The following is a 24,192-nucleotide window of genomic DNA, read 5'->3' on the forward strand; positions in this document are numbered from 1 at the left end:
TCTGTATATGCTTGGCTCGTCAAGTATAACCTGAGTATTCCACGTGTGCAACTGTTTTGCACCCGTTGTATTTGAACGTAGAACCTATCACACCCGATCATCACGTGGTGTCTCAGCACGAAGAACTTTCGCAACGGTGCATACTCAGGGAGAACACTTCTTGATAATTTAGTGAGAGATCATCTTAAAATGCTACCGTCAAACTAAGCAAAATAAGATGTATAAAAGATAAACATCATATGCAATCAAAATATGTGATATGATATGGCCATCATCATCTTGCGCCTTTGATCTCCATCTCCAAAGTACTGTTATGATCTCTATCGTCACCGGTATGACACCATGATCTCCATCATCTTGATCTATATCAATGTGTCGTCACACGGTCGTCTCGCCAACTATTGCTCTCGCAATTATTGCTATCGTATAGCAATAAAATAAAGCGATTATTTGGTGCTTGCATCTTGTGCAATAAAGAGACAACCATAAGGCTTTTGCCAGTTGCCGATAGCTTTATCAAAACATGATCATCTCACACAACAACTTATATCTCATCACGTTTTGACCATATCACATCACAACATGCCCTGCAAAAACAAGTTAGACGTCCTCTACTTTGTTGTTGCATGTTTTACGTGGCTGCTACGGGCTTAAGCAAGAACCAATCTTACCTACGCATCAAAACCACAATGATAGTTTGTCAAATAGACTCCGTTTTAACCTTCGCAAGGACCGGGCGTAGCCACACTTGGTTCAACTAAAGTTGGAGAAACTGTCACCCGCTAGCCACCTTTGTGCAAAGCACGTCGGGAGAACCGGTCTCGCGTAAGCGTACGCGTAATGTCGGTCCAGGCCGCTTCATCCAACAATACCGCCGAACCAAAGTATGACATGCTGGTAGGCAGTATGACTTATATCGCCCACAACTCACTTGTGTTCTACTCGTGCAAATAATATCAACATAAATAACCTGGCTCTGAAACCATTGTTGGGTTTCGTAGTAATTTCAAAAAATTCCTACGCACACGCAAGATCATGTGATGCATAGCAATGAGAGGGGAGAGTGTTGTCTACGTACCAACGCAGACCGACTGCGGAAGCGATCACACAACGTAGAGGAAGTAGTCGTACGTCTTCTTCCCGATCCGACCGATCCAAGCACCGTTACTCCAGCACCTCCGAGTTCTTAGCACACGTACAGCTCGATGACGATCCCCGGGCTCCGATCCAACAAAGCTTCGGGGAGGAGTTCCGTCAGCACGACGGCGTGGTGATGATCTTGATGTTCTACCGACGCAGGGCTTCGCCTAAGCACTACAACGATATGATCGAGGTGGAATATGGTGGCAGGGGGCACCACACACGGCTAAGGAACGATCTCAAGGATCAACTTGTGTGTCTATGGGGTGCCCCCTGCCCCTGTATATAAAGGATGGAGGAGGAGGAGGCCGGCCAAGGCTAGGCGCGGCTAGGATGTGGAGTCCTACTAGGACTTCCAAGTCCTAGTAGGAGTCCACCAAGAGGGGAGGACGGGATAAGGAAGTGGAGGAGTAGGAAAGGTGGCCGGCCCCCTTTTCCCTAGTCCAATTCGGACTAGAGGGGAGGGGGGCGCAGCAGCCTTTTTCCTCTTCCCACTAAAGCCCATCAAGGCACATTACTTCTCCCGTAACTACCCGGTACTCCGAAAAATACCCGAATCACTCGGAACCTTTCCGAAGTCCGAATATAGTCGTCCAATATATCGATCTTTACGTCTCGACCATTTCGAGACTCCTCGTCATGTCCCCGATCTCATCCGGGACTCCAAACTCCTTCGGTACATCAAAACTCATAATATAACTGTCATCGAAACCTTAAGCGTGTGGACCCTACGGTTCGAGAACAATGTAGACATGACCGAGACACGTCTCCGGTCAATAACCAATAGCGGGACCTGGATGCCCATATTGGCTCCTACATATTCTACGAAGATCTTTATCGGTCAGACCGCATAACAACATACGTTGTTCCCTTTGTCATCGGTATGTTACTTGCCCGAGATTCGATCGTCGGTATCCAATACCTAGTTCAATCTCGTTACCGGCAAGTCTCTTTACTCGTTCCGTAATACATCATCTCGCAACTAACTCATTAGTTGCAATGCTTGCAAGGCTTATGTGATGTGCATTACCGAGAGGGCCCAGAGATACTTCTCCGACAATCGGAGTGACAAATCCTAATCTCGAAATACGCCAACCCAACATCTACCTTTGGAGACACCTGTAATACTCCTTTATAATCACCCAGTTACGTTGTGACGTTTGGTAGCACCCAAAGTGTTCCTCCGGCAAACGGGAGTTGCATAATCTCATAGTCATAGGAACATGTATAAGTCATGAAGAAAGCAATAGCAACATACTAAACGATCGGGTGCTAAGCTAATGGAATGGGTCATGTCAATCGGATCATTCAACTAATGATGTGACCTCGTTAATCAAATAACAACTCTTTGTCTATGGTTAGGAAACATAACCATCTTTGATTAATGAGCTAGTCAAGTAGAGGCATACTAGTGACACTCTGTTTGTCTATGTATTCACACATGTATTATGTTTCCGGTTAATACAATTCTAGCATGAATAATAAACATTTATCATGAAATAAGGAAATAAATAATAACTTTATTATTGCCTCTAGGGCATATTTCCTTCACATATAATGATTATTGCCTCTTAATAACCCATATGAGAAAAACCTTTGAAGAAGGATAAAACTCATTAGTGCGTTTAGATAACAATAAATATGTCTTGAGTACTTCCTTTGAAAACCCCGATAGGGAAAATAGAAAGTATGACATATAATCTTTGAGAAGATATTGCCTCATTAAAAACCATTATTAGAAACTTTGAGAGAAAACTCATAAGGGAAAAGACTGCGATATGATATGCCATTGAAAACTCCTTTAAAACCCAGTGGGGAAAATATAAGGAGAAGATGATATGACATATATGGGAACTTGTGTTTATATTGTCTCGTTAAAAACCTTTATGAGAAACCATTACGGAAAAACTCATGAAGGGAAAAAGAGTACAATATATGCAATCTTAGGATTGTTAATAGGTTATAGATTTGGGAGATTACTCCCCCTGAACTTTGCAAACCTGGAGAATGTGTAATGCAAATTCCATTGATATGGTCATGGAATTATGAATAATCTGTAGGACTTCCAAAGTATGTTGTTTGCATATTGTTTCCTCACTTGTCTATAATTCGTGAGGATAAATAATTTTTAGCAATGTATTTTATGATATTGCTCTTCATATAACTTGTAGTTTTTGAGTAACACAAGTGGTAGCATCTTAACAAATCAAGTTATGTGATTCCGATGAATCCCAAGCACATGCTTTTGAGTGTGGTTAATCATTCTGCTGAGCCATGCATATTTGGCAATGTTTTTAGATAAAGCAATTATGTTAGAGTGATTAGTGGAAGTAGTCGTTAAAGTCTATTTAGATGACTTCCACGAGAAGACTATTCCGGTGAATTCAGTCACTGATATGGCATTGTTGGGATCAAATAAAGAGCCAATATCATTCATCATATCATGGTCATATCTTGATTTTCTTGATGGAATTGCCCAAGATTTATTGTGGGCTTGAGATATAAGTTAATATTTCTTATATCGACCATGTACCTTTTGTTGGTATGATATATCCATATTGAACTTCTCATATATGTTTTGGATATATGTTGACTGATATGTATTCTTGAGAGAATGCTCAAGTTGTAAACTTAAGCTAAATTTGGTTTAATCCAAATATTTCGCCTTGAGATGATTTTGTGTATGTTTAGGGATTGTATAGACATTCATGATGAGGACATCAATATACACTGAGGTGATGAAATAAAATCAAATTGATTCTATTACTAAACATGTATATAATCATCATTATTCGAGTAGTCCTTTTGAAGAAGGAACTCATTTAGTCGGTAGTACCATATGATTTCCGACTATTTCAAGTCATAGAGTGACTTATGAAGTATTACACAAAAACTTTTTGCGATTTGCTTTTGGATTCAGAAGTATAAGCCCTTCAGGGACTTCAATAGAGATTTCTAAAATGAGCGACTCATATGAGTATGTAGCCACTTCATCCATCAACTGCATGTATATTATTATTATTATTATTATTGCCAATGCTATTTAGTATTGAAACATAATTCCACTCATACCAAGAGGGTATGTTACATCATAATCGATGTCGGGTCTCTGGGTGAACCCTTTTGCTACAAGCCTCGCTTTCTCACCACCTCATCGACTTTGTCTATGAATGAGAAGTTTTTTAGTATTCCATACGAAAGATGGTTATGAGGAGTAGGTATTACTGCGGTAAATACCACTCGTTTTATGAGCGAGAGCTATTCTTCGTTACTTGCTTCCTTTTATGTGAACCAATATGAATGCAAGAGGCAAACTACCATGGATTTTGGTTCAGGGCCCAAAAAGTTTTAGCAATTTTGAGAAGAAATATATGTCGACAAATGTAGTCTTTAGTTTATGATTCTGATGGAATCATTGAAGTTTGTGGAAATATATTTATTCCATTTTAACTCCTTGTGATTTCCTACAACAAATGGAGTCAAGGTGTTTCGATGTCCCGGCACCAAAATATTTGTGCACATTTATGCCGGGCTTTGGATTATGAGCATCCAATGAGGTGTCTTTCAACTTGATGTTGAATTACATTTACTGGTTGAGGATTTGATTTCCTCTATTTCCGCGGAAGCATATGAGAAGTTATATCTCATCTTGTCATATTTTCTCCCCCTCTTGCTCTCATTTGGGGATAAGAGTGGTTTATCAGGTACCTCCACTCTTTCTGACACTTTACTGCAGGAATATAGAATTTAGTGACACCTTGTCATCAGTAAATGTATGTGGCAAATTTGCAATGTGTTGCAAATATATGATTCTCTAAACTTCTAGTTCAGATTCTTTGAGTACGTGGATATAAGGATTGAATGTCAATAACATTTCTAATTTATTTCTCGATATTCTTTATGGTACTTATCTCCCCCTAATGCCGAAAAAATATCCTTATTGCTGATGCAATCAGCATACGGGCTATGAATAATTTTGATTGACGGATAAATTTTTATTCCCCACATAGACCCCTAATTTTCGCGAGTGCCCATTGATGTACGCTGGAGTGGTGATATCGGTACGCAAATGGGAAATACTTTGTTGATTTCCACGTAGTAACTACAAAGGGAAAGTAGTATATATGCAGTTGGTATGATTTAGATCATACTTACGGTGCGTAAGGCCGTATGTGTCCAGCAAGAGGCTGGTAATTTACAATTCTTTAAAATTGGTCATGTAATTAATTTCACTATCTTTGATAAGAAATTTAGTTAAACCATTCTGGGTATGTACATAGAGTACAACATATAATCGGACATTGCTTGTGAAATGATTTCAATGACATTGTCCATTTGAATGGGTTTATAGATCCTGTTTTCAAGAGAATTTGCTCCTACTTTGATAAGTTAAGCAATTTATTGGGTAAGATCATGGTTGTGTGTGATAAGACACACTTAAAAACATTTTATGAGTGTGTATATGAGTACCATGAAGTGTCTAAATTAACCCAGATAATGGTTCAACATTCCACATATATCTTTTGAATGTGTTCAAGAAAGAATAAGTAGCTCATTTAGAATTTTAAGGTGAGAGTTCCTTAAAACAGATTTCCCCTATGGCACATGTGGTGCACATATAATCTGATGATCTGGGGAATATTTTTGCAACTTGTTATGTTGTGACCAACTGAATTGTCAAGAATTTTCTAATCATCCCCAAACCAGGATGGCTAAGGCTATCAAGCCTAATATTTAATTAATTAATACTTAGAAAATCATTGTGTACGCAACAATATTGAGTATGAATTGAAACATACATTCAAATTTATCGAATATTGTATCCAATGGATATGATATTGGACACTTTACTACATGTAGTAGTACTAGTATGGGCTAATAATATATTGGGATAATTAGGAGATTACCTGAGGTCTCCAATATTTTTGAGTGCAAATGTTTTCATCCTCCATTTTCTGCACTAGATTTTGTTCCTCCTTCTGATGAAGATTCTGTGAGACATCCTTTACCATAATTTGGTTGTTATTTGCAAATTTGCAAATTTATCCCATTGAACTTATTGGCCTTTTAATAAATTTGTGGTGTGGTTTGACCATATGTTTAAGGATTTGGTAATCATAGGTACGATGTTTGTATAACCACACATTTGACAAACTGGAGATTTGTCTTTGTGATCATTTGAAAATGATTTATTCCTTTGTGATCATTTGTCTTTGTAATTAAGAGGTAATTCTTTCTTCAGTTGTCTTTTAGCCACCAATTTAATTTTGAATTTCACATGGTTCTTTTTTGCGACTATGAAGTTGCACAAAATACTAAGTACTAGCAAGAATTTCAAATAATGGAACAGAACCCATTGGGTGAATCTGATGGTTTGAAGAAATTCCATGTTTCTTCGTCATGGAAAATGGTAATACCATCATATGAGCATGTAAAGGGTATTAAGGGCTTTTTCAACCAGATTTACATATGAAAATATTTGATCATGGATCTCAACTTGAAGTTGATTAAGTGACAGAATTACGAGATGTGATAGACTTGAGGTCTTCAAAAACGAATGGGTAATCATTCACGATGTGCTCAAGGCATCATGTTTATATTAAGGAAAATATCCAGGGTGAATCTAAGTTCATCCATTATGTATTTAGTTTGAGAACTAAGTGAAGTTGGGACACATAAAATGCATATGAGCGTCGCAACTTTAGAGTCACCGCCAAAAACATAGACGTTGCTTGTTTGACATTGGTTAGTCACTGTGAAAGTATAACCACAATGTGATGTGGACATTGCAAAAATGTTGATACACTCAATTGTTGCCATAATTATGGGATCCATCTTGATGGATGAACAACACTAAAATTATAAATAGTGACATAGGCTTCACTGCCATGTATTTTACCAATGTAATAGAAGTCAATCACGATTATATGCAAATATTTATGTAGTTTTCTATGACATATTCACGCAAAATGATGCTTGAATAGTTGATATTAGCACACAATACCGTTTTGGTATATAGCGAGTGTGCAAGAATTATATTTACTATGAGAGTAAAAAAATATTTTAGTGAACAACAACAAATGCTTCAGACGAGCAAATTTTATAAATATCTGGTGCTTTATAACCATATGTGTAGGCCTCAAATTATATAGGATAACACTTTGAAGATAATCACCAATGGTGTAGATCTCGCAGTAATAGAAAAACATATTCTGACTTTTGCCAGTAGATGCTCATAATTCTATTACCTTATGTTATGCTGAATTTATGAAATCACTTTTAAGGTAATCATCTGTCAAAGTGACATGATGTAGACCTTCCAGTAATAGTGGATAGTCTGCAAAATTTTGCAGTAGATGCCAGTATTACCTTATGATATCTTGAAGTAGTCACATCAAATATTAATATTTGGAAGAGCACTACGAAGGTAGTCATCTTATTAAAAAGACAAGATGTAGACCTCACAGTAGTGGTGGCTAATCTGCAAATGGCACAGTAGATGCCACCAGTACCTTGTGATTCACAAATAAAATTTTGGGTAATCACATTAATAATTGGAAGAGCACGTTGAAGGTAGTCATCTTATCAAAATGATAAGATGTAGACCTCACAGTAATGATGGATAATCTGCAAATTATGCAGTAGGTGCTATCAAATACCTTGTGATTCACAAATGCGATTTGAGGTAGTCATATTAAGTATGACACTTCAATTTAATGTCGAGATTTGCAGGAAAATTATTTTCACATGCAAAGATATGGTTGTTGCACTAAAATAAACATGTTATATGGATTGCTTGAAAAGCAAACATATTGAACTCTATATTAATTAGATCTGAGGATCTAAACAAAAAGTGTGTGGACTATTTTGTAGTTGTTACAGCCTGAAAAACCATTTCAGAAATCCAGGTTATCAGATGTAAAGTACAGTTTGTGTTGAACATGTACTGTAGGTATTAATGTACAAATATCAGAAAGGAGGAGGGCTGAATAGAAAATCCGCCAAAGGGATAAGCTTGCGTCCACTCTTTTTCATGTGCGGTTCCACGATGGGGAATTTTCTAATCGCCGTCGTTATCCAGTTTGGCTCTGCCTTTACAAATCAATCGATTCTTTCTGCTTCCACCGCCCAGCGCCCATCGTAGCCGCCGGGATATCGAGGACTTGCAACCCGTGAGCGATGACTTGCCTCGCGCTGGGGTTCGCCACTGTGCGCTGGACGCCGCCTGAGGAACTGCGCCGCTGCGCCCTGCTGCCGGCCGGGAGGGCAAGGCCCCGCCGTCGTGCTCGATGGGTGCCATGCCTTGGATGCTGCGGGGTGGCCGTGGCTACCAGCATATATCGATGCCGCGAATCGCGACGCGGCGATCCGTGTCGGGTGGATCCGCCGATGCCTCTGAAGCGCCGGGAGGAGCACCATCAAGGCCGAGGGCCCTCGCGTCCTCGGCGCCTGATAGCGTCGCTGCCACGGCTGTGCGTCATGGTCTCGCCGTTGGGGCGAGCATGGCGTCGTCGGTCCTCTTCTCTTGTTCTTCTTCCATTCCTTTTCGCTTGTTGCGTGGCCTAATGCTCTCGGTAGAGGCGTGCGTGATAACGTGTAAAGAGGAAAAAGGGAGAGAGAGGGAACGAATGATTGGAATGAACAGTTATTTCTCATTGATTGAAGACAGGGTATTTATACCCACTTACAAGGCAGTTAGGATTACAATGTCGGTAACTACAACCGACTTAAACAACCGAGTTAAGCATTGATTATTAGGATTAAATTAATCCTTAACAAGTCTAGCCAGTAGGATACTACGTGCATACTTGTTGTTAGGTGGGACTTGCAGCATGAGTGAGTCAATAATAAAGCCGCTGGCTCGCTGGCTACTCCAGCATGAAATGAAAATCCACGTCACATGGCAGCTGAGCTGACCAGTCATTCTTGTTTATTTATCTGCAAATTAATATGTAAGAACGGGCCTTTTTATGGTGAAGCACGGGCATGAGGCGTGCGCATGCCAATGTTCACGTAGCCGGCCAGTCATGGAATGCAACGCAAGAGTTACCAGTGCACGCCAGATCCATGCTTGCTTCAGCTACCCAACAAGAAAAAGAGGGACATGGTTGGATGTGCAACCGCTTTCCCCCGTTGTCTGCTCAATGCCGAGACAGCAAAAACACACACCATCTTTTTCCCTTCCCGTTTCATCGTATCGCCGTTTCACACGCAGATCACGTGGCGGAGAACCTTGCGCGGCGATAGCAGCAATTTCGCCCCATCCGATCCTAGCATCTCTTATTTAAGCATACCATCTGCCTTAGCTCCCTCCAAGAGAAGAGCTCGGTTCATCATCCACTACCCTCAACCGAACCATCACCCTCATCCACTAGCAACAAGAAATGGCACATTTCTGGAGTGTCGCGGCGGCCGAGCTCACCGGCAGCCACCTCTACGAGGTCAAGCGCATGGTGGCGCGATTCCGTGAGCCTGTCGTCAGGATCTGGGGGCCGGCCTCAGCGTCGGCCAGGTGGCTGCCGTTGCACACGCCAAGGACGCGGCCAGCGTCACCGTCGAGCTCGCCCTCGCCGACGAGGCGCGCGTCCGCGTCCAGGCGTGCAGCGACTGGATCGTCGACTCGGTGGCAAACGGCGGTGACATCTACGGCGTCACCACGGGCTTCGGTGGCATCTACGAAGGAAAATGCAGACAATAATGAATAAATTTGAATGTCATATCGTGACAGACTCTGGCAAATGTTTTAGTTGCTTCCAAAGTTTCATTATGGAACGACATTTGTAGGACTCATGACCAAAAAGATGAGCACCCTAAAATGCTTTTGAAAATAGCTTCTTTTGGATCATCGGTTTTCTTTAGCCACGAGCTCCACAAATGTTATTTCATGATGTAACCTTATAAGCACTCAAAACATTTGTCTATGTATCATAAAAATACTAAAATTATTTAGATACTTTGTAAAAAAAATAGATTTCCAAGCTCGTTTGAGCTCAAGCTAAGAAACATTAGGAACCCATCCTAAAGAAATCACAATCTAACCAGCTGTACATTTCACTTTTCTCCACCTTTCTGTCACGTGGTCAGTTTGTGTGTGTCAGCTTTTTTAAATAGCGTCCTTCCGTTTGAATGCCTCCCACTCCTTGCAACTCTATCCCAGAAATATGTTTTCACTTTCTATTTAACGATTTAGTTTCTTGATATCTTCTGAAATAAAAGTTTGTGTTATATTCTATTTGGACAAATGTGTTTATACCGAAGAGATATTCTAAAAAAGACCTATAGAAAATTGGCCTATGAAAAACTCGATGAAACTTGGCACATACATCAGTTTTTTACAGTTTCGTAAGGCCTCTCCACGTTTCATATCTGTATTTTATACTTTTTGAAAATATATTCAAGAGCGATCTTATTTCAATGTTCTTTTCACAAGGAACATAAATACGCAAATGCATTGTAAATCAAACTTATGGTTCAAAAGATGAGAGAAGTGCATATTACACCCTTCAACTCTAGCCCTAGTCTAATATACACCCCCAACTCCAATACCATCTACTTTACACCCCCCAACTCTCAAAACCAGGCGGAATTCAACCCTCCCCTCCCCGTTGACCGGTTTTAACCCAGTTGACCGGTTTTGACATGTTGACTGGGTGAACAGTAACAAAACAATCAAAAAATATTTTGGTTTTTTCAATGAGTGAACAGTAAATTCAAAAAAAAAGTTGGAAATAAAATTCAACAAGCAGTTTTGATTTTTTACCTGGTGAATAGTAAATTCCAAAAATACTTTTTTCCAAAAAAACCGAATTATTTTTGCGTAGACGATTTTTCAGCGCGTGATGTCTGTGACAATTTTCAGCTTGTTTGGACATTTCAGTGGTCTCTCAACAAAAAAATATATCAGCCCGAACTGTTAACTGTTTCATGCAAATATAATTCAGAAATTTTTGTTTCTTTATTTTTTTTCCTGAAATTTACTGTTCACCCGGACGAAAAATCAACATTTTAAAAAATCAAAATTATTTTATTATTATTTAATTAGAACTTTTTAAAATTTTACTGTTCAGCCGGTGAAAAAACGTAATTTTTTTAAAATATATTTCTTTTGAATTTACTGTTCACCCAGTCAACAGGTCAAAACCGGTCACCGGGGAGGGGTGGGTTGAATTCCGCCTGGTTTTGAGAGTTGGGGGGTGTAAACTAGATGGTATTGGAGTTGGGGGTTGTATATTAGACTAGGGCTAAAGTTGAGGGGTGTAATATGCACTTCTCTCTCAAAAGATAAAACAAATATAAATTTTAGAATCATATGAAAAGAAAACCTGAGTGAGTGTAGTACTACTCGTCTCTACTTTAATTTGTGACTGAGAGGAGAGATATTGCACGTAATAACTACGGGAAAAGGTTGATATGGGAGGTGACAAAAATTAATAGAAAGAAGGGGTCATGAATTGAGGTTAACTAAGCAACACAACGACGAGATGCATGCATGGATCCGAATCTCAAAGATAACCAGTGGCTGATACATGCACGCTACAAGGGAGAATGTATTTTCTCGAACCCACTACCGTCCCTCCCTTTGTTAGCGCCGTCTACTGCCAAAATTGCAGGAGTACTAAAATATGCGCATGGTGTTGAGATGCAAAATTGTGTACTCACCTGACAAGCTCGACCTGGAGGCCGTGCCCATCTTTTGTGCTACGGTGGGAGGTGCCACCCAAGCCCGTGGTGACGCCGTAGATGTCACCGCCGTTTGCTACCGAGTGGACGATCCAGTCGCTGCAGGCCTGGACGCGGACGCGCGCCTCGTCCGCGAACTCGACGGTGACGCTGGCCGCGTCCTTGGCGTGTGCAACGGCAGCCACCTGGCCGACGCTGAGGCCGGCCCCCAGATCCTGACGACAGGCTCACGGAATCGCGCCACCATGCGCTTGACCTCGTAGAGGTGGCTGCCGGTGAGCTCGGCCGCCGCGACACTCCAGAAATGTGCCATTTCTTGTTGCTAGTGGATGAGGGTGATGGTTCGGTTGAGGGTAGTGGATGATGAACCGAGCTCTTCTCTTGGAGGGAGCTAAGGCAGATGGTATGCTTAAATAAGAGATGCTAGGATCGGATGGGGCGAAATTGCTGCTATCGCCGCGCAAGGTTCTCCGCCACGTGATCTGCGTGTGAAACGGCGATACGATGAAACGGGAAGGGAAAAAGATGGTGTGTGTTTTTGCTGTCTCGGCATTGAGCAGACAACGGGGGAAAGCGGTTGCACATGCAACCATGTCCCTCTTTTTCTTGTTGGGTAGCTGAAGCAAGCATGGATCTGGCGTGCACTGGTAACTCTTGCGTTGCATTCCATGACCGGCCGGCTACGTGAACATTGGCATGCGCACGCCTCATGCCCGTGCTTCACCATAAAAAGGCCCGTTCTTACATATTAATTTGCAGATAAATAAACAAGAATGACTCGTCAGCTCAGCTGCCATGTGACGTGGATTCATTTCATGCTGGAGTAGCCAGCGAGCCAGCGGCTTTATTATTGACTCACTCATGCTGCAAGTCCCACCTAACAACAAGTATGCACGTAGTATCCTACTGGCTAGACTAATAAAGAATGAGAGAAAAAACAGTAAGCGCCAAGTGTTCTTGATAAAACTAAAAAATTAAATAAGGATATACTTCAATGTTCGGAAATTGCATTTGGAGGACAAGCTCCATGGAGACCTTTAAATTTGAAATTTAAAATTCATCAAAATTCATATTTCTACTTTTCAAAAAAATCTGAAAAAAAAGAATACAGAGATTGACAAATGCATAATGCATAAATGCGTACATTTTTCAGGACGAAATACATTGAATTATGGGCTGCGCAAAAAAGACAAATCTAAAGCTTTTTAACACATAATACTATTCATCCTACTAGACCATGAATTTGCCTTTTTTGTACAGGTCGCAATTCAAGGTATTTTATCGTGAATTTATATGCACATGTAGATTACATCCTTATATACATGCATATTTTTTCAGAATTATTTGAAATAGAAAATTTGAAATTTTAAAAAAATTGGCCTCCATTGTTCTCGGCAGCCAAACGTCCTCACTCATGTTCGGAAATTGCATTTGGAGGCCGAGCTCCAAGGAGACCTTTAAATTTGAAATATAAAATTCAACTCTCGGCAGCCAAACGTCCTCACTCTTCAAAGTTGTCTTATATAGTTTTGTTCTATTCATTGCGTGTGCGTACATTGCCGCTTGCTTGTATTCGAGTATGGACACCTCCATTGCCGCTTGCTTGTGCCGTTTGAAATTGCTACTCAAGTTGATTGTGCAAACTGGTTTATTTGTTGGTTGGTTTGTTTTATTAATAGGGCAATCCCCATGGAGTGATCTCCGTGAGAGTAGATTCCATTTTCATGTCTAGCCGCGTAACATACGTGTCTCCAGTCCGGAAGGATTGCATCAATAAATATGCATTAAGTTTTGTATTTATCACCGCAACTCTTTCGGGTTGTCCAACATTTCTCACGGACAGCCTGAGGATGTGTAGATTGGGTACGGTTTTCATGCTCTACCCCGTTACGAGACATGATTTAGGTGGCCCCTCCCCGTTGTTCTCCGAATGCATATTCTCTCGCCTTTTTTCCTAGACGTGTGTCTGGGGAACAGGAGGGTGGAGGAGTTGGCAAAATTTTGTCTTGGAACGGGGTAGAGCATGAAGAACAGTGGTGGTGCCAGGATCAGAAGTCTGTGATGTCATTTCAAATATGTGATGTTAAACACATGTGTTTTCATCAATTTTATAAAAAAATTGCATCATTTCTACTTGTGTACAAAGAATTTGCCAAAAACATGTGTGGTCAATTCACTACACTACACTCAACGGGGCTTCGCCACTGATGAAGAACGTACTCAATGTACACATCCTCGGGTGAGATTAGGACCCTCTTTACCTATTAGAGATGTAGGTGGATTCAATGCCATTTCTCATCAACCCGGTAGAAAATAAAAATTCGATGTGATTAATTTAAATAAAATCTTAATTTTGTTGTGTTGTTTCCAATAAAGCAGAGGATGGCACATAATCAATGGATGTACAGTGGTTTTATCCGTCGGAATCGAGTAACAACAGAGTGGGTCGAGAAAACCAATGTGTTTTCGCAGAAGATATTCCATTGTCCAATAAGAATTGTCCCAGAATGCCCCCGTGCAAAAATGCGGCAGGCGTACCCATAGAGATCGGAATGACAATGACTTTGCACCTTAGCACATGAGGATATATGCCAAACTTTAACATGTCGATAAATTTTACCAAACAAGACCGTGGTAGAGAGGAGGTGATGCGACGACGCATCTGTGATCTGACCCGTTCTCTTCTCTCCCTCCATCTTGAAAGGTTGCCACAAGTCGGGTACACCAAAGTAGCACCCATGCATTCCTGTATGTATGAGCTTCACATATGCATCCCACGTACGCATGCAGCTGCATGCGTCGTTTGCTTCCGGGCTGAAGATTGCAACAGCTAATCGGCAGAATCAAATTCTATCAAGGCGAGAGAGAGAGAGAGAGAGAGAGAGAGAGGGACGGGTAAAGGCCTAGAGAGGCAGCTAGCCACGTATATAACATATATACAAATTGTTTTCTTTTCAAACCGAGCAACTCTGTTCCCCTAATTTTCATGAAGAAAACTTACAACTAAACACGACCTTCACACACGCGCATACCTCAGCCCAAATGAACATCCGAGACATACGCAAAGCCGACGAAGGGCTACGTACAGCCTACCAAAACCAGTAAGCCATAGAAGCTGACAACAACGAACAAGAGCACAAAATGAAGTTACCACTCACTCTGGACGCCAGCAACAGAATCACCCCATCATTCCAATCCTGCTTGTGCTTTGATCCCATCCTCCACTTTTTGCGAAGAAGTCATCGCATTGGAATCGATGCACACAACTGAAGAATAGCAACAATCATGCACCCTCCCGTACCTTCATGTGTTGTTAGCTGTTGCCATCACTAGCACAGTCATCCTCACCACAAACAGAAAGCAAGGACGATACGATCACATTCTGTTGGGATTCAGCCTACCAAATTCTTCCAAATCATATCGTTCTGTTGGGACTTGGGAGTCAGTGTTTACTAGACGGCCAGTCGTTTGAAATGCAAATGTTTACTATGCATGCAAACTCAAGTCGGGTACGTACAAGTATTTACGTGCCACCCATTCATGTTTGTATGAACTGCACATGTATCCCACGTACGCATGCAAGATTGCAACAGCTAACTGTAATCACTTCACTGCAATTAAATCGTGGAGACATTGACCGGTCACGCCTCAAATAATGAATTCTACATCCGGATATCTTAAATTAGGAATCTTAAATCCATATTATGACATGCAACGCAAACCTAATACTAAGCGGAGGTCATCCGGCTCCGCCATGCCCATGTCCGGCGGCTGGCTGCACCCCTCATAGTGTCGGTCCGGCCGCCAGCGAGGTAGAGTAGGACATGTGACACTAGCCGGCTCACGGGACTCGATCTCCCGCTGTCTCCCATGCTCTACTCTTCCTCGTCGGAGCCCGTAACCCGGACGGTACTGGTGGATGTGAGTTCGATGACAGGTCCTTCCCGGAAGGAGATGACGTCCACCATGACGCGGTTGCGGCGCCCATACTGGTGCACCCTACGGGGCGCCGGAGGGTGTGACTCCGCCTCTCCAACATCCACCACCGCGAGGGTCTCCACCGCCTCATGTGCATGCTGCCTCGCCCGGCGGGCATGCCGCGCCATGAAATCGTCTGAGGAGGGCCATGCTTCGTGCTCAGCACGCCAACGGAGGGGTTGCGCTTTGGCCACGGCGTTCAGACACCAAACGGACAGCACCGCCTTCGGTGAGGCAGCGATGCCGGATCCAAGAACCGGTTGTGCGGATGCAACGAATTCCCGGCGTTGCGAGTCCGAGTGCTGCCGTCGTGCAACCGCCTCCCGGGAGTGGCGGAGCGGAACCCTGACGGCCATCTCCTCCTCGGGGCCGCGTGGGATGAGCTCATGGCCAAAGGATCTAGAGGTGAAGGACTCGGATCCGCTGCCCGCCATGTCGGAGAAGGCCGGAGATTGCCGGAGGTGATCTTCGGTGGCAGATGGGAGTGGAGGGGGGTGGACTGAAGTGGCTCTAGGGTTTGGTCCGACGAGCGGATGGGGACAACTATATGTGCGGTAGATGCGGGCCAGGCGGTCGTGCCCGGGCGCGCCCGAGCTCTCCCATATCCGCCCCATATTTGGGCTGGAAATGAGGGGTGCCGGTCAGCCCGGGCGTTTGAGGTCGGTTTGAGGGGTCCATCTAGGTCGTTTTTTCATGACCGGGTGTCCTGCCCTGGTGTTTGAGGCGGGTTTGAAGGGTCCAACTGTAGATGCTCTTAGTTAACACTTTCGTTTTGGTACAACCACCCTAAACACATGCTAGTCAAGGATGCGAACGTAGGACCACCTACTACAAGGAACAAGCTGATAGCCACTAAGACTAACAACCACTTCTGATTAATTAGCAGCGCCAAACCTTGAAAATAAAACTGAAACATTTTTTTCTGAAAAAGTGAATATTTTTAAAACACGAATATTTTGCAGAAGTTCTGAAAAATAATTAAACTCAGACATTTTTGGAAATCTCAAACTTTTTTTGAATTATCAGCATTTTTTTGAACATGGACGTTCTTCGAAACACAAACAAATTTTAAGAATAGGAGATAACGTAGCAAACATTTATATAAAACACACAATAATTTTGAAACTTTTTAACATTTATCAAAAATGCAAACATTTTTTTAAAACATGAACATTTCTTGAAAACTAGCGGGTACTGTAGCAAACATTTATCTAAGACGAACATTTTTATTTATCAGTTTTGGAAAACTTGAACAATTTTGAAATTCTTAAAAAAATTAAAACATGAACATTTTCAAGAATGTGGGAACATTTTTTGAGTTTTGAACAAATTTTGGAAAAGGAAGATAATTTAAAGTTCTAAGCTTTTCTTACCATACTTGAACAAACTTTTCGAATCCTGGACATTTTTTGAAGAATTAGATATCCAAACCAAAAGCATGTCTAGCAAGACTTTGTGCCCTGAAGTTCGTAGCACGCCCTTCTAGGATGAAAGAACATTGTTGGAGTTGACCCAACGTCACTGTTATCTCCCTGATGATACTTGCATATGTTCTTCTAGTGCACTGCTTCATGGCGTTAACCACTCCTTCGCAATCATAGGCGATTTCCACATATGATAGCAATAGATCAAGTGCGAGGGCAACAGCTTCACGGCATGCTGAGAATAATAGCAAAAGAAAAAGGGAAAACTGAGAATAACAAACCAAAAACTAGTGAGACATGCCCATGTCCCGCGGCTGGCTGCACCCCTCATAGTGTCGGTCCGGCCGCCGGTGAGGTAGAGTAGGACATGGGACACTAGCCAGCTCACCGGACTCGATCTACCGCCGTCTCCCATGCCCTACTCTACCTCGTCGGAGCCCGTAACCCGGCCGGTGCCGGTGGACGTGAGGTTGATGACGGGTCCTTCCCAGGAGGAGACGACGTCCACCACGACGCTGTTGCGGGGTGCACCCTACGGGGCGTCGGAGAGTGTGACTCCGCCTCTCCAACGTCCACCACCGCGAGGGCCTCCACCGCCTCATGTGCATGCTGCCTCGCCCGGCAGGCATGCCGCGCCATGACATCGTCCGAGGGGGGCCATGCTTCGTGCTCGGCACGCCAACGGAGGGGTTGCGCTTTTGCCACGTCGTTGTGTTGCTTCCAATAAAGCAGAGGATGTCAGATAATCAGTGGATGTACAGTGGTTTTAGACGTATGTTGTCATTGCGGTTTGACCGATAAAGATCTTCGTAGAATATGTAGGAACCAATATGAGCATCCAGGTTCTGCTGTTGGTTATTGATCGGATATGTGTCTCGGTCATGTCTACATAGTTCTCGAACCCGTAGGGTCCGCACGCTTAACATTCGATGACGATTTGTATTATGAGTTATGTGTTTTGGTGACCGAAGATTGTTCGGAGTCCCGGATGAGATCACAGACATGACGAGGAGTCTCGAAATAGTCGAGAGGTAAAGTTTAATTTATTGGACGATGGTATTCGGACACCGGAATGGTTTTGGGATGTTTCGGATATTTATCGGAGTACCGAGGGGTTACCGGAACCCCCTGGGGAAGTAATGGGCCAACATGGGCCATAGGGGGAGAGAGAGGGGAGCCCGCAAGGGGTGCCGCGCCCCCATGGGCTGTCCGAATTGGACAAGGGGAAGGGGTGCGGCCCCTTTCCTTCTCCCTCTCCCTCTCATTCCCTTTCCCCCCTCCGAAAGAAAGGAAGGGGGAGGGGGGCAACTAGGACTAGGAGTCCTAGTCGCCCCCCCCCACTTGGGCGCGCCCCTAGGGCCGGACTCCTCCCTCTCATCCTTTATATATGGGGGCAGGGGGAACCCCATAGCACATCAATTGTTCTTAGACGTGTTCAGTGCCCTCCTCCATAGTTTACTCATCCGGTCATATCGTCGTATTGCTTAGGCGAAGCCCTGCGTGGATCACATCACCATCACCGTCACCACGCCATCGTGCTGACGAAACTCTCCCTCGACACTTTGCTGGATCAAGAGTTCGAGGGACGTCATCGAGCTGAACGTGTGCAGAACTCGGAGGTTCCGTATGTTCGGTGCTTGATTGGTTGGACTGCGAAGACGTTCCACTACATCAACCGCGTTAAGCTAACACTTCCGCTTTCGGTCTACGAGGGTACGTGGACACACTCTTCCCCTCTCGTTGCTATGCATCTCCTAGATAGATCTTGCCTGATCATAGGATTTTTTTGAAATTGCATGCTACGTTCCCCTTCAGTGGTATCAGAGCTAGGTCTATGCTTAGATGATATGCATGAGTAGAACACAAAGAGTTGTGGGCGATCATAGTCATACTTCTTACCACCAATGTCTTATTTTGATTCGGTGGTATTGTTGGATGAAGCGGCGTGGACCAACCTTACATGACTGCGTTCATGAGACTGGTTCCACCGACAAACATGCAACTTATTTTGCATAAAGGTGGCCGGCGGGTGTCTGTTTCTCCAACTTTAGTTGAATCAAATTTGACTACGGACGGTCCTTGTTGAAGGTTAAAACATCACACGTGACGAAAAATCGTTGTGATTTTGATGCGTAGGTAAGAAAGGTTCTTACTAGAAGCCCGTAGCGGGCACGTAAAACTTGCAACAACAAAGTAGAGGACGTCTAACTTGTTTTTGCAGGGTATGTTGTGATGTGACACTAGTAGAAAACATGGCTTTGGTTCGGGCCTGGCCAGCCCATTAGTCCCGGTTCTTCACGAACCGGGACCCATGGGGGGCATTAGTCCTGGTTCATGAGCCCATGGGGCCGGCCGGGGCCTTGTGGGCATTGGTCCCGGTTCATCTGGATCCATTTGTTCCGGTTCTAGGTACGAACCGGGACCAATGGGCCGCGCTCCTGGCCCACAGCCGTTGGTATCGGTTCGTGCCTAGAACCGGTATAGAAGGGGGGCCTTTAGTCCCGGTTCCTGCCATGAATCGGGACAAATGAGTTGCCTATATATACCCTCTCGCCGGCGAGCAGAGCAGTCCACACTGCTCTATTTTTTTGGACGGCGAGGGGAGGGCATTTGGGTGCTCTAGCTCACCTCCTATGCACATGAGGTGTTCGATGAAATGCCCAAGCCACACTAGTTAAGCTTTCTCCTCTCGAAGCTCGACCTCTGAGCTCCATTTTTCTCGAGATTTGTCTAGATTTAGCGGTCTGTCACGCCCCGTCCCCGTTTTCACCGCCGTCGATTGCCCGCACCGATCTCGTCACCGGCACCACCGTAGTGAGCCTCTTTTTCTTATCTTCTTTCTGATTTTTTTTCTTTAGATAGATACTTGTCTGATTTTCTTACTTATATAGATACTTGTCTGATTTTCTTACTTTTGACACACATAATTATATATAATGCACGCAGATGAAGCGGCAATGGATGTATGGTGACAGACACACCTCCGAGTACATTAAGGGCGTGCATAATTTTCTCGAAGTGACCGAGGAAAACAAGCAGAATGGTTTTATGTGTTGTCCATGCCCTATATGTGGGAATACGAAGTCTTACTCTAATCGCAAAATCCTTCACACCCACCTGCTTTATAAGGGTTTCATGCCACACTATAATGTTTGGACGAAGCACGGAGAAACAGGGGTTATGATGGAAGACAACGAAGAAGAAGAGGACGATGACAACTATGTGCCCCCTGAATACGGTGATGCTGTAACGAGGGGAGCTGCTGAAGATCAAGAGGAACCAGACGATGTGCCCGATGATGCTGCAACGGGGGAATCTGCTGAAGATCAAGAGGAACCAGACGATGTGCCCGATGATGATGATCTCTGTCGGGTCATTGTCGATGCAAGGACGCAATGCGAAAGTCAAAAGGAGAAGCTGAAGTTCGATCGCATGCTAGAGGATCACAAAAAAAGGTTGTACCCCAATTGCGAAGATGGCAACACAAAGCTCGGTACCGTACTGGAATCGCTGCAGTGGAAGGCAGAGAATACTGTGGCTGACAAAGGATTTGAGAAGCTACTGAAAATATTGAAGAAGAAGTGTCGGTGTCAAAACCGGCGGATCTCGGGTAGGGGGTCCCGAACTGTGCGTCTAGGCCGAATGGTAACAAGAGGCAAGGGACACGAAGTTTTACCCAGGTTCGGGCCCTCTCGATGGAGGTAAAACCCTACGTCCTGCTTGATTAATATTGATGATATGGGTAGTACAAGAGTAGATCTACCACGAGATCAGAGAGGCTAAACCCTAGAAGCTAGCCTATGGTATGATTGTTGTTGTGTAGTTCTATGGACTAAAACCCTCCGGTTTATATAGACACCGGAGAGGGTTAGGGTTACACAAAGTCGGTTACAATGGTAGGAGATCTACATATCCGTATCGCCAAGCTTGCCTTCCACGCCAAGGAAAGTCCCTTCCGGACACGGGACGAAGTCTTCAATCTTGTATCTTCATAGTCCAGAAGTCCGGCTGAAGGTATAGTCCGGCCATCCGAACACCCCCTAATCCACGACTCCCTCAGTAGCCCCCGAACCAGGCTTCAATGATGATGAGCCTGGCGCGCAGATTGTCTTCGGCATTGCAAGGCGGGTTCTCCTCCAAATTTCGTGTACCTGCTGAATAAAGTCCGGTTTCTTGTAGATGTTGCGCTGCTTGGCTTCTACGCCCAATAATGGCCGTCTCCCACGTGTCAAACGAATATGAAAAGACCGAGTGTTTTTACATTCACACCCCTAGCCGTGTAAATGAGCTGCCCATTTAAGGGGACGAGGATTTAGATCCAAACCACATCTTCCCCCTTCGCGAGTGTTCATCAGAGCGCATCCGACAAAGGTCCATTCCACCATGGCCAGCCGTCGCAACTCCTCCTTTCGCCCTTCCAGCCCTCAGCCTGGATATTGGGAGAGATGCTCCATCCCGCATAGCGAGCTGGTGACGCTCTAGACCAAGGAATTTCTCCCCCCGGCCTATATGATCCCGGTTCGAGCCGGTCTTGCCATCTATAACGGCGGAAAGCAAGCGGAGAGTGACCCTAATCCCTCCAAAGGGGAGCGGGTATGCCTTGTCCCTTATTTAATAAGAGGGCTCGGATTTCCAATCCATCCGTTTCTCCGGGGGCTCCTGCAGTTCTATGGCCTCCAGCTACACAATCTCACGCCTGCCTCCGTATTGCATGTCGCGGGCTTCGTAGCCCTCTGCGAGCTGTTTTTGGGTGTTGAGGCTCATTTCGGGCTGTGGAAAAGGTTATTCTGCCTTGTGCCCCGCTCTAAGGAGGGGTCCATATATCAAGTGGGCGGATCCGAAGTGTGGCGCATCGCTGGGACCGGATATCTATCCGGAACCCCAAAGAAGGCGTCCGAAGACTGGCCTTCGGAATGGTTTTATATAGAGGACGTCCCGCTGCCGGATCCTGTCCAGATCGGCCTCCCTAAGTTCGACAGTGCTCCCTTAAAGAAGCGCCTAAGCTGGCGCCCACGGAGCCCTCAGAGGGAAAGTGACAGGGACATCATTTACCTAATGGGCCGGATAAGATTGTTAGCCCATTCCGGACTGACCATGATCGGGGTTATGGCCGAATGCATCATGCGGGGGGTGCAGCCGCTTCAGTATAGAAGCCATCCCATGTGGGACTTCAACGGGGAGGACGACGCCACCCGCTACGGCCGTAAGGGGCCGGATTCGGCTGCCGCTCTACTGAAGATCTTGTACACTTTGTACGAGGGAGAAGAGGAGGAATTTCTCCGCGTCAACCCACAGGGTGGATTCTCTATGCACAATCCCCCAAGCTGGGTAAGCGGTCACATTTACTTGACCATCCGTTTTGTATTCCCATTGTTAAATATTCAGTCTGACGACTTCAACGCAGGAACTGCGCCGGGCTATTAAGGAAATAAAAAACCCTCCTCCACAACATGAGGACCCAGGACGGTCCCTCGACCCGGCCTCTCAAGAGGATCCGGACATATCTGTGGAGCTGATTGATGGAGTGTTCCATCAATTGAGCAAGGACAACGCCTTGGTGGCCATTACGGCTGATTACCCGGGGCTAATCCCGGCCTCCCAGGTAACTGAGATCGAAGTCCCAGTACCCCGAATAGGTGTCCGCCCTCTCGTGTTTTCAGTTTCCTGATTAAAACCGAGCTTTGCAGGGGAGGTTTTTGAGACGGGAGGCCGAACCTGTGGCGACAAGCCAACGAGGGGCCGCAGGACCCCGTGGGCAGAAAAGAGGTGCAGTCCGGACCGAGGCGTCAGCGCAAAGGTATGGCGCGCCCCCTTATCCGAGGTGTTACACCTGCGAGGCATATTAACACTCGTGCTCTCTTCAGGACAAAGAGACCTCGCCGGACTATACCCGGAGAGGCTGCCAACCGCGCCTCCACCAGTCAGGCTCCAAAGCCTGGCCCAGAGGCGGAGGTGAACACAAGGCGCGCACCGTACGCTCCTCCGACGGAGGATGTGGACAAGTTGTCTGCCACCAACTCTGAGGTGGAGAGTGCCATGAACCACAGGCGTCGCCGGACAATTCTTCGCGATGCTTGTTTCTCCCAAGAGGCATTAGATGCCTTTAATTCGGGAGATGCGTACCTCCGTGCCGCTCAAAATGGTCTAGCCAAAGCCACGGAGCAATATGTAAAAGACATACGGGTAAGAAAATTTTGGTAATTATATATATACCAGTAGCCCCCGAGACTTGAAACAGTTAGAATAACTGATTTAAGGATCATTTGTTATGCAGGTTCTCATAGAAAAGAATTCCCTACTGTCCAAGGAGCTGGAAGAGTGCAAAGCCCAACTTGAGGCCGCACTGGCCGCGGCAGGGGAGCCCAAGGAGACCCCCTCTGGTAATATACACTTCGAAAAATAAGTATTTTGCGAAGCACGACATGGGTGCGAATCTGACAAATGAAATTGCAGATGGCGCCGGATTGAATCCGGAAAGGCAACACCTCCTACGCCAGCTAAAGGCTGGTGAGAAGGTGCTGACAAAGGTGAGGCGGGAGAAGAACGATCTCCAAGATGCCAACACCAAGCTGGGCGTCGAGCTGAAAGATGTTCGTGCCCAGCTGTCAGACTCCGTTAAGGAGAACCAGCGGCTTCGGCGCGGCATATTTAGTAAGTGCTTGAATGAACCTTTGAAAGAAAGTTCGGCGGGGAAGTCGACTAACAGAGCAATGTCTGTAGGTGTGCTAATGGGTCGTCCTGCAGAGGAGATGCCCGGTTCTACGGGTGACCTTCTGCCCGAGCTAACATCTACCTTTGGAGACACCTGTAATGCTCCTTTATAATCACCCAGTTACGTTGTGACGTTTGGTAGCACCCAAAGTGTTCCTCCGGCAAACGGGAGTTGCATAATCTCATAGTCATAGGAACATGTATAAGTCATGAAGAAAGCAATAGCAACATACTAAACGATCGGGTGCTAAGCTAATGG

General features: G+C 44.7%; 1 pseudogene; it reads right to left on the reverse strand.

Annotated features, from left to right (window-relative positions):
* Positions 1-11,364: 11,364 nt before the first annotated feature.
* Positions 11,365-12,733, reverse strand: LOC125506387 (phenylalanine ammonia-lyase pseudogene; annotated as a pseudogene).
* Positions 12,734-24,192: the final 11,459 nt, after the last annotated feature.

This window comes from Triticum urartu, chromosome 5A (genome assembly GCF_056163025.1).
Source record: "Triticum urartu cultivar PI428250 chromosome 5A, HENAU_Tu73, whole genome shotgun sequence".
Taxonomy (NCBI): domain Eukaryota; kingdom Viridiplantae; phylum Streptophyta; class Magnoliopsida; order Poales; family Poaceae; genus Triticum; species Triticum urartu.